Here is a 12,120-nt window from a genome sequence, read left to right as displayed (position 1 = left end):
CTTCTCAGGTGGCCGTCCTTCCAAATCTGAATTCTCTTCTGTTGCCCTCTGGGCACTGGGATGGGGGATAGGAGAGTAGGTGTGGATGAGGAGGAGGCATATGGATGAGACACAAGGATCATTGACAAGAGGGTCGTGTGTTCCTGAGGAGGGGTCTCCCTTCTCTGATGGAGCTCAAGGGCAGCCTGTAGGTGGAGCTGGCACTGGCAACATGTGACTGGAGGGAGCTGGCTGTCAGTGCAGCAGGAGTTTTTATTTCAGAGTTGGAAGGTGGGGGTGGGGTGCAGTGTATGTGCTGAAGGAGGAAGATCAGATGTGAATAGATGGTTGCCTGGCAGACTAGGTGCCTAACAAACGTGTTTAGGTAAATAAAAGAGGAATCAGTGATTTCTGCTCAAGAGATGAAAGTTTATTAAATTCCAGGAAGCTTTCCTTCGCCCACTTTGCCCAGTGCACCCATTCCAGGGAAGATGGAGGGGTCCATCCCAGGGGCACCTCAGGCTGATCCCTGCCATTTGTACTGGCTCATTGTTGTTTGGACCCAGGACAGAATCCTAGACATTCTCTTGTAGACATATGGAGTTCTCCCATGCTCTTCTCCACAAAACACAATGCCCTGGGCCACACCATTACACACTAGTGGGCCCCTGGAGTCACCCTGTGGGCAGAGAGAGCAAGGGCTGGGCTCACCTTTTTCAGTTATTCTCCCCACTGATGCCCAGGCTGGTCTCTGTGAGGGGCCTGGGCTGACTTCAGGGCCTTTGTTGGTCCTGAGGTTTCATCTAGGCATTGACAATCCTGCTGCTCCTCCCACACAAAGCTTCTGCCCATATATGACTTTGGGGCAGTGTTCACCCCCAGGAACACAGGACTGAAACCAGAGAGGAGGACAGGCCGGGGACACAGGCACGGGGTTCATTCCCACTGCCCCTCATCCTCCCAGCTCACCTGACCCAATGCCAAAGTCCAGCCCCAGCAGCCAGGAAATCAGCCTGAAGGGATGAGCGGTGTTGGCGGGGAATGATGTAGCCTCTGACTCAAGGTATGGAACTACATGTTTATTTCAAGCATCACGTCTTCTTTATACTTTTTGAAAAACATTAGGTCAGAGGTTTTTCATTTTCAGCTCCCCTTCACCCAGATTTATTATCTCCTTGTTGCCCTTCAAACAGAGTTCCTGTTTCAGCAATTCTCTCAGAATCGTGTTTACTTGTGATTACACTGTAACTCATGCTTATGTCTGAGCTGCCTACCACATTCCTCAGTTTATCTCTTATCTTTCTATCCTGCTTGCCCCTAGTATCCTAAGCTCACTGTCTCCTAAAAAGGCTTCTAGCTATTCTTAATTATTCCTAAACCCTAAACTCAGCAATCTTCCTTTGTCATAAACATCTCCCTCACAAACAGGTCTCAGATAACAATCCTTCCCATGGCCTCAAGCTGCAGCCTACGTGCTCATCCTGGGACATTCTTTGTAAAAATCCTTGAGCAAATGTCAGTGGTTACTTGATAGATTATTTTCTGGGCACAACTGCAGAAGGCTTTGTGCTTTCTCATGCTTCTCTCAAGAACAATAAGCACCTTAACATTCTTTCCAGCCAACTCAACCGAAGAGAGGAAGGAACAAGTCAGAATCACAAGAGCTAACTCCTTCATCCCGGGTCTGTGCCTGCGGGACAAGGAGAGGGGGTTGGGAGCCATGCCTCCATTTTGTCAATAATGCCTAACGCAGCTCCTGATAATCCAAGGTTTTGCATGGACAACACTGAGGATCTCACCAAGAAAGAATTCTTCCTCTTGTTTGGATCTCCAGCACAGCAAGTGATGCATTTCTCCTCCCTTTGGACTTTAAGATCTACATCCTATAGTGTGTCTGCACAGGACAAATCTACCCTGAGTTGCCTCCAGCCAGCCACATTGCATATTATACCTGGCTTCACCTTCTGCAAGCTTCTGGGCAGATTGATGGGGCTCACTGCATCTGTCAAATCAGCCTTAATCAGCTGAAGAAGAGGAAAGGCACTCTCATCTACTGATGGCCCACAGAGACTGCAGGACAGTCATGGGGTTGCCTTCTTCTCAGTGCTCGAACCACGGAAGGGGTCATACAGGAGGAAGAGCAGAATGGGGTCATGGGGGATGCAGAACCCTGGAAGGAAAGTGTCCCAGAACCAGTGCAGCCATGCATCCCCTCTGCAGTAACATGATATCGTTGACCCAAGTCTTACCATTACAGTCTGGGTGGCAGATGGCTCTTCTCATGGGGCTTACCTGCTGGATCCTCTGTGTTCCGTGATGTTGTGGGCCCCCAGGTGACATTGATTAAGCTGCACAGAGAGCAGAGAGGGAGCAGATGTCTCAGGAGATATCTTTCCTCCAGTGGCTGGGAGGAAAGAACACAGCTTGGGACAGGGTGGGACTGGAGGGGAGAGAATTCTAGGCAATGGGCCCTGGAGCTGAGCATCTCTGAGCTGTCTGTTTCTAGCAGCACAGTCAGGGAGGACCTCCTGGAGTCCACGAGGGTGTTCAGTCATGCAGCATCTTGACAGTCACAGAAGGAAACGTGAATTTCTCACATGTGTACTCCAGGGTCCAGGGCATAACCTTGGCTTCCTCCCATTCCAGGTATGATCAGTTGCTTCTTTTAATGTGCCACTGGCATTCACTTCTCCCTCTCTCCCCAAAGCTCACCTGGACTTTGAAGAGCTTCCTATGTCCCCTGCAAGCGGTCAACAGAGGGTGGGGGCCCGGGCACTGCTCCTCACCTTCCCAAGTAGTGAGCTGCTGTCAGCAAAAAGTCCTCACACACAGGGAAACTCACACAGCTGAAAATGTCCTCTGCAACCTGATATTCAACAAATGCCATATAGGGAACGGGAGTGCGGCTTGGCCTCGTGCCCCCGATGATTTTCCCTGAAAGAAAGATAACAGACTGCCTGCTGTGCTCACGGAGGCAAAGGCTGGAGAGGGAAGATGGGACCAAGGTTGGTGGTCTTTGAGAAAATTCGACCTGAGTCCAGAAATTTCCTTACATGAACCAGGGCCAGAGTGTGCATGAGTGTAACATCTAAGCAGGTCTGTGCCATGTGGGGTGGGTCTGGGCCTCTGAGGATGGGACCATCACTCACCTGCCTCCCCAGTGGGGAACAGAGAAAGGGCTGCCAGGAGCAAAAACAGGACCATCTCTCCAGGAAGGCTGATAAGATCTGAACAGCTGCTGCTTCCGTCTGATCTTTTAACCCTGAGTGTCTCCTCTGTTGTGGACGTTATTACAGCAGGCTTCTCAGAAAGTGTCACATCACTGTTTGATCAAGTCTTGGGGTCTCAGTGGAGTAAAAACTTAACAAAAGCCTCTGATAAGTTCCTATCTGTGGGGTGGTGGGGATACTGCATCAGCAGATCTCACATCCCTGGGCCCCAGAAACCTGGGCCTCAGGATGATAGATCAAAGAATGTCTTCATTTCTGTGGTTCTCTTTAGATCATCACAGAGATTCTGTCTTGGACCTCTTTGGGTGAGACTGTGGGAAACACTGAAGATAAGCTCTATTGCTTCTGGTGGAGGAGAGCTTACCATCATGATCAGATAAGAACAGTGAGATTAAGGGTGTGGGCTGGCCAGAATGGTGTGAAAGTGATGCTGAAGAGGGCTTATTCCAGTTACCAAAGGACTGAGTGGTTTAAAATAACACCAAAATTGCTTGACCCATGAATCTGTAATCTGCTCATGGTACAATGTGAACAGCACCCATCTGCTCCCACTGGTGTCAGGGAAGCTTGAAGCCCAGAAGCTGAATCACTTGAAGGCTCCCTCACACATGCCCAGTGGTTGCTGCTGGCTGTCCTTTGGGTACATTGGTTTCTTGTCACGAGGGCCCCTTATGTCGTCTCACTTCATGGGATTTTTTGGCTCCATCCAAACACGGTGCCTGGCTCCTGCAGAGTGAGCATTTCCTGGAAAGTGAACCATCTAGAAGCTGTGTTCTTTTCATTACCTAGACATTGATGTCATATGACATCCATTCTGCCATGTCTACTGCTTGGGTCAATCAAGAGCAAGAGCTTTCACCAGATTAAAAAGGAAGGGCCCTAGACCCCACCTCCCAGCAGGAGGTGAGATATTGCAGTCATGTAAGAAGAGCCTGTGGGATGGAGATACACAACGGTGGTCATATCTGCAGCATGCAAATGCAGAAAGGCATGGAATCGAAAAAAATTGTTGTTTCTAAACATCTTGATTCCAAGCCTCTTGAAAAGTAACAACATCTTAGTTAAACAAACAAAGCCCGTGGTCAATAGTGATTCGGGCTGGAGAGTCACAGTGAGCCAAGGGGTGTCCCACACCACATGTGCTCAGAACCATGCACTGTGTGGCCTGGATATCAGATTACATGTGATGTGAGGCATGTTCAAGGATCCACTGTAAATCATAAGCAAAATCATAATGGAAATCAAAAGAAAAGGAATTCAAAATGGTAAGTAATGATGAAAATATAGTAAAATCTGTTGGCTATGTGTGAATAAAAATAAACTTGACCACTTAACACTGTTTCTCTAACTCATTGAAAGGTAAAAAATGAAAACTTTGAATATAGGAGAATTTCTTTATATATTTACCTTGTAAGAGCAAATTAATACAAGATGTAGAAAGGACTATTGATAATGATGGATAAGTTGATCTACATTAAAAATTTGTTGGGTGTCGGGAGCCGCATTAGGCATCACTGACAAAATGGAGGCACGGCCCCAGCCCCCTCTTCTCATTTCGCAAGCACAGACCTGGGATGAAGGAGTTAGCTCTTGTGATTCTGACTTGTTTCTTCCTTTCTTCAGTTGAGTTGGCTGGAAAGAATGTTAAGGTGCATATTGTTTTTGAGAAAAGCATGAGAAAGCACAAAGCCTTCTGCAGTTGTGCCCAGAAAATAATTTATAAAGTAACCTTTGACATTTGTTCAAGGATTTTTACAAAGAATGTCCCAGGATGAGCACGTAGGCCACAGCTTGAGGCCATGGGAAGGACTGTTATCTGAGACCTGTTTGTGAGGGAGATGTTTATGGCAAAGGAAGATTGCTGAGTTTAGGGTTTAGTTCAGTTCAGTCAGTTCAGTAGCTTAGTAGTGTCTGACTCTTTGCAACCCCATGAATCGCAGCATGCCAGGCCTTCCTGTTCATCACCAACTCCTGGAGTTCACTCAGACTCACGTCCATCGATTCAGTGATGCCATCCAGCCATCTCCTCCTCTGTCGTCCCCTTCTCCTCCTGCCCTCAATCCCTCCCAGCATCAAAGTCTTTTCGCAGGAACTCTGTTTGAAGGGCAACAAGGAAATAATAAATCTGGGTGAGGGGGAGCTGAGAATGTAAAACCTCTGACCTAATCCTTTCGAAAAAGTATAAAAGAAGACGTGATGCTTGAAATAAACATGTAGTTCCATACCTCGAGTCAGAGGCTACATCATTCCCCACCGACACCCTTCATCCCTTCAGGCTGATTCCCTGGCTGTTGCAGACAGACTCTGGCAGTTGGGTATGTAAGAATCAAGATAATTCTGATTACTAAAGACACTATTGAGATAATGAAAATTATAGCCACAGGGTGGGTGAACTAAGAAAGAGTTTTATCTGGGAGATAGATATATGTATGTATATATACATACATAAATCTTATCTATGCTAACCTCTAGGTCACAGGGAAGTGAACAGTTTTCAAAATCTACATGGAATTACAAATCCCTAGAAAATATAAATTAAAGAAACGTACTCAGGAAGTTTGAATTTTCCTATAAACATTACACGAATTGATTCCGTTTTCAAAAATAGTCCATCAAGGACAGCCGCAAGCTCACAAGAATTCCCTGGAAGTCTTTGAAAATAACTTAAATATTGATATACATCTTCTGCTGGCAAGTAGATGCTACAAATCTCGCTTATGAGTCTAGCAAAACCTAGATGACAAACCCAGTGATGACAATATGGGAGGAGAAATTTATGGGTTAATGTTATTCCAGTATTGATGTAATCCAATCAGTCCATAAGCAAAAGTATTAGATCATTTCTAATCTGGGTTTTTCTGAGGATGAGTGGCTTTCATTCAAAACACAATTGCTGCAACACAACACATTGATGAAAGAAGAAACACCATATGATAATTCAACTGAATGGGGAAAAAGCATCTACTAGAACTCACTATCCTTCTTTTAAAAAATTTCTTTAAAAAATAGGAGCAGAAATGAGGGTCTTCATTCTGATAAATGATCCCTGCAAAAATCCCACACCAATCAATATACTTACTGATGAAATGTTCTATGTTTTTCATTCAAGAGCAAAACAATACAAGGTCACACAGATAGCCATAATCATCATTTCTCTTCAATAATATACTACAGATTTTAGTCACTACAGTTAAGCAGGCAGTAGAAGTAAAAGGTATAAGACAGGGAAAGAGGAAATAAAACTGTGGATATTCAAGATATAATGTACAACAACAATAGCCAGGAACCTGCAGATCAATTATTACAATTAGTAATTGTCAAATTTTCTGGGCACAAATCAACTTAAACATTAATCATCTCTCTATTTATACAATAATACTTAGAAAATGAAGTTTGAAAAAAAAATTAAAATCGTGGAAATGGTCAAATAACTAAGTATAAATCATAAAGATATTCCACATTCATGTTTGGAAGAGAAAATACTTTTAAGGTATTCATTCTCCAAAATGTGACCTACAAATTCACTGCACTCAGAAAGTATTTTGCAGAACTTTATTCGTTCTAAATAGATGTGGAAAACCAGTAGCCAACATTGGAGAAGACAGGCTTAAAGAATGAGAATAAGATGGGAGCTCTTGCTTTAGCAAATGAAGTCATAGTAATGAAGATAGTGTGGTACTGATGGTGCCATAGAGACATAGATGACAAGATAGAAACCCCGCACACATTGAGACATTCTACACAAATATAGAACCCTTGGTGTATGATGGAGTTTTATGGCAGAGAGTGGTGAGAAACTGTTTTATTCCCCTCCTAAATGAGTGGTGCTCAGGAAAATAAATGTCTCTGTGGTGTCTTTAAGGACACATCTTTCTACATGGAAAAAAGCACTTGACCCGGCTGCACTCTCTCCTGCTTCTCGATGCTCTGGGCCCCCAGGGTGACCCTGATTGAGCTGCACAGAGAACAGAGTAGAGGTATGAGGAGCGTGGAGTCCCAGGAGATACAGCCCAGGAGCTGTGACGGTCCGGCGACTTCAGGGCAGGGCTGCAGCTGAGGGGAAACTGAGGTGACAGACAGCCCTGGGGGAGTGACACTGTGTCTTGTGCTTTTCAATGACATGAGTGCAGGGCTTCTGGGAGCTTTCTCAGGAATATTGTGAAACTAATTGTTGCACTCAATATGCCAGCAAATTTGGAAAGCTCAGCAGTGGCCACAGGACTGGGAAAGGTCAGTTTTCATTCCAATCCCAAGAAAGGCAATGCAAAAGAATGCTCAAACTACCGCACGATTGCACTCATCTCACATGCTAGTAAAGTAATGCTCAAAATTCTCCAAGCCAGGCTTCAGCAATACGTGAACCGTGAACTCCCTGATGTTCAAGCTGGTTTTAGAAAAGGCAGAGGAACCAGAGATCAAATTGCCAACATCCGCTGGATCATGGAAAAAGCAAGAGAGTTCCAGAAAAACAGCTATTTCTGCTTTATTGACTATGCCAAAGCCTTTGACTGTGTGGATCACAAGAAACTGTGGAAAAGTCTGAAAGAGATGGGAATACCAGACCACCTGATCTGCCTCTTGAGAAATCTGTATGCAGGTCAGGAAGCAACAGTTAGAACTGGACTTGGAACAACAGAGTGGTTCCAAATAGGAAAAGGAGTACGTCAAGGCTGTATATTGTCACCCTGCTTATTTAACTTCTATGCAGAGTACATCATGAGAAACACTGGACTGGAAGAAACACAAGCTGAAATCAAGATTGCTGGGAGAAATGTCAATAACCTCAGATATGCAGATGACACCACCCTTATGGCAGAAAGTGAAGAGGAGCTAAAAAGCCCCATGATGAAAGTGAAAGAGGAGAGTGAAAACAGTTGGCTTAAAGTTCAACATTCAGAAAACGAAGATCATGGCATCCGGTCCCATCACTTCAGGGGAAATAGATGGGGAAACAGTAGAAACAGTGTCAGACTTTATTTTTTGGGCTCCAAAATCACTGCAGATGGTGACTGCAGCCATGAAATTAAAAGACGCTTACTCCTTGGAAGAAAAGTTATGACCAACCTAGACAGTATATTCAAAAGCAGAGACATTACTTTGCCGACTAAGGTCTGTCTAGTCAAGGCTATGGTTTTTCCTGTGGTCATGTATGGATGTGAGAGTTGGACTGTGAAGAAGGCTGAGTGCCGAAGAATTGATGCTTTTGAACTGTGGTGTTGGAGAAGACTCTTGAGAGCCCCTTGGACTGCAAGGAGATCCAACCAGTCCATTCTGAAGGAGATCAGTCCTGGGTGTTCACTGGAAGGAATGATGCTAAAGCTGAAACTCCAGTACTTTGGCTACCTCATGCGAAGAGTTGACTCATTGGAAAAGACTCTGATGTTGGGAGGGATTGGGGCTGGGAGGAGAAGGGGACGACTGAGGATGAGATGGCTGGATGGCATCACGGACTCGATGGACATGAGTCTGAGTGAACTCCAGGAGTTGGTGATGAACACGGAGTCCTGGCCTACTGCGATTCATGCGGTTGCAAAGAGTCAGACACGACTGAGCGACTGAACTGAACTGAACTGAATGTGAGTTTGCACGAGGAACTTATAGAGGTGAGTTTTCTAAAATCCTCATGTCCTAGGGCACAACACATCCCAGGATCTCAGAAAATGGTCTTTGGCTCCACAAGTGGCCTCCCATTAGCTTTTGGCTGAGGTTGTTGGGGTTTCAGGTCACAGGGGTGGGTGGAGGGCACTGCCACAGTGGAGTAGCTAAGGGCCTGAGAGGCAGGGGAGGTGGGGCAGAAAAGGAGCTGCTTGGGGCCTGGGAAAGAGCCAGGACATATGCAGAGCTTTGGGTGCTGTCATCTAGCACCTTTGATCAGTCTCACACCTGGCTCCTATCCTGGACAGGAGTGAGGGGTGGAAGGCACTGGTTCATAAGCCGGGTCCACTGACAACTCCTGTACTGTGGTTGGTTTGTATGAGTTGTCTTTTCCTGGCTGGTGTGAGGGATTTTACTTACTTGTGTTTTGTAGCTTCACATCCTCTACCAGATGCACAACTCATTCCTCTGGTGGTGAGAGACAGCCTGAGACCCATGGAAGATCTTAGTGAAAATCTCCCTGCTTGCCTGCCACATCTCCTTGGTGAGTCTCTATGTGGCATCAAACTTGTGTTCTTGGTTGGGATGGGACCTGGTTCAGAAATTAGAGCTGTGCAGAAGGGTCAGGACTGCAGGAGGCTTGGTGAGATGGGCTACACCCTCAGGAATAGGCGGTCACTCATCAGTCCCAGCGCAAGAGGCAGAAACAAGGCCATCAGGAGTAGGAGTGGCAGCATCTTCCTGAAGGTCTGTCCAGGTCACAGCTGCTGGGGTTTCTTCCTTCCAGACACAAAGCACAGGGGAAGGAAGGAAGGGAGGCTCAGTGTCCCCACAGACCTCCCAGAGGTGCACTCCTCCCTAGCCGGGTGTCAACATGCCACAGATGACCACCTTCTCTGCCCTGGATTGGGAGAGAATGACACCATCACCACACTCGCACACAAAGACTCACCAGAAGGAATACCAAAGTGAAGCCTGTGGTGCAGCCAGTGTTATCTAGTCCAAACTTGTACTACTTGCCAAGCAACAGTACAATAAATCACGGGATGAGTTGTTGAAACAAGGAATAGCAACTTTATTCAGAAAGCTAGCAGACCAAGAAGATGGTGGACTCGTGTTTCAAAGAACCACCTAACCTGAGTTAGAATTCAGGCTACTTTTATACTAGAAGGGAACGGAGTAAAGTCAAACATTTCCTGGTTCCACTAGCCTCAGGATGGTTGTGTTAATTTCTTCTGTCCTGCAGTCTTTCATTAGTTGGCTTTCATTAGTTTCCTGTGAGCTAAACAAAGGTATTTTAGCTTAAAGCTCATTACCTGGGAGCCAGCGTTCCCACAAATGTGTCATCATGTATAATTAATATTATAGGCAATATACCACTAGTAATTAACTAACAGAATACCAAAGTTCTTCCCTATCACACCAAGAGGAGCTGGATCCCAAGGAGCCTCTCAGTAATTGAATCTCCACTTCTCCACTCTTGGTACTTTTATGATTCTGATAATATTATGAATAATTACTCAATAGGGGAGGTTCAGGGATATGAGAGATTCAGCTCCTGCCCCTGTGAAGCTGACAGGACACAGAGGTAGACCCAGAATAGGTGGGTAGAGGACAAGCCGGTGAGTACTATGATGAGGGGTCTGCTCATTGCCAAGTATGAGGAAGTGGCTGAACTTGGTTTGGGAGCAGATAGACCTGAACTCACCAAAGTGAAGCAAAGAACAACCCCATTTCCTATCTTGCCAGGGTTCCAGCCTCACATTTCTGTTGGGCTTACAATCAGCTCTTCAAATGTAAATATTCTGTGACAAAAATTTTCTTATCCCACAGTGTTGAACAGAAGTCTTGGACTTGATGCTCATTGGACCAAAACCAACCATCACTGGGTCCTTCAGCATTCAGTGACCTGACTGGCTTGGCTTGCGCTGAGGTATCCAGCATCCCTTGAGCTGAGACTGGGGCTGTCCCATCCAAATCAGGGTTCCTGTGAGGGGAAGAGACTTCCTCTCCAAAAATGCTGGTTACTGGTGTGAGGTGATGAGATAAGTGATGGTGATCACCCTAATAATTACTCTCCACTAATATTCCCTGTCCAGAGATGAGAGAACCACGTCTCTGATGTCTCTGGGCCAGGCCATCCTGAACATGTGCAGATGATTCCAACACTGTCACCAGTATGAGACAGAAGAAAGAGGAATGGAAAAGATCAGAGGAGTTCTAAACAAGCCAAGTCCCAGTGAGTTGTAGCAAGAGCATCTTATGAATAAACAGAGCGGAAGGACACAAGCTTAACCATTGATGATGATGATCTGCGGGTGGTGAAATTGTAGGCAATTTTAAATTTCTTACTTATATGTTCTGTATTTAGCTATCTTTATATGATTATATGTGTTGCTTTTACACGCAAAATACATTTTGCCATGATGGAAGTTCACTCACCATGCAAACGTCCAGCAAATCACTTCTGTTTAGCCCAGCCTTCTCTAAGCTGCATGTTTTAAAAATGAGATTCGTTTCCTCTATAGATTCTTACATGAAAATTCAGAGATTATTGAAAGATAGAACAGAAAAAATTATTCAATAAGCTATTGGGTATGGGACACCTTTGAAATATTAGGATATCGTGCATCTAAAAATATTTGTTACTATGACTTTCCTTTATAGAAACATACATACATGTGGGAATGATGGAGATGGGAGAGGCTGGCTCAGCCCAAGGTGGAGGAGCTCCTTGAAGGTCACTTGGGGCTGAAGGAGGATGTGCCCTCAAGACACCAGAGGCTGCACAGAGCCCTGGGCCCAGGACTCCAAGACAGGGCTGTGACAGGAACTCAAGCTGGCCCTGGGCATACTGAAGGCCTCCTGAAACTTTCTCAGGCTTCTGACCTCTGTCTCCTCTGATGCAGGGAGGAACACTCCTGGGGTGAGCCACACCTTTGTAAACCTCCCCCATTTCTGTTAGGGTGGACAAGTGCCCCCCTCGACCCCAGAGATTCTCAGGTGGTCCCCTTTCCAAATCTGGATTCTTTTCTGTTGCCCCCTGGACACTGGGATGAAGGGGAGGGAAGTAGGTATTGACGAGGCAGAGGGCATATGGATGAGACACAAGGGTCGTGGACAAGAGGGTCCTGAGTTCCTGAGGAGGGGTCTCCCTTCTCTGATGGAGCTCACGAGCAGCCTGAGGGGGAGCTGGCACTGGGGACATGTGACTGGAGGGAGCTGGCTGTAGGTACAGCAGAAGATTTTATTACAGACAACGGAAGGTGGGGGTGGGAGGAGCAGTGTATGTGCTGGAGGGGGAAGCCGCTAACAG

The 12,120-nt window shown here is 45.9% G+C and overlaps 1 pseudogene; it reads right to left on the bottom strand.

Annotated features, from left to right (window-relative positions):
* Positions 1–496: 496 nt before the first annotated feature.
* Positions 497–3,183, bottom strand: LOC128066847 (mast cell protease 3-like; annotated as a pseudogene).
* Positions 3,184–12,120: the final 8,937 nt, after the last annotated feature.

The sequence above is a fragment of the Budorcas taxicolor genome, chromosome 21, assembly GCF_023091745.1.
Source record: "Budorcas taxicolor isolate Tak-1 chromosome 21, Takin1.1, whole genome shotgun sequence".
In the NCBI taxonomy this organism is placed as follows: domain Eukaryota; kingdom Metazoa; phylum Chordata; class Mammalia; order Artiodactyla; family Bovidae; genus Budorcas; species Budorcas taxicolor.
Note: the sequence above shows the minus strand (reverse complement) of the source record. Positions and strands in the feature narration are given on the sequence as shown.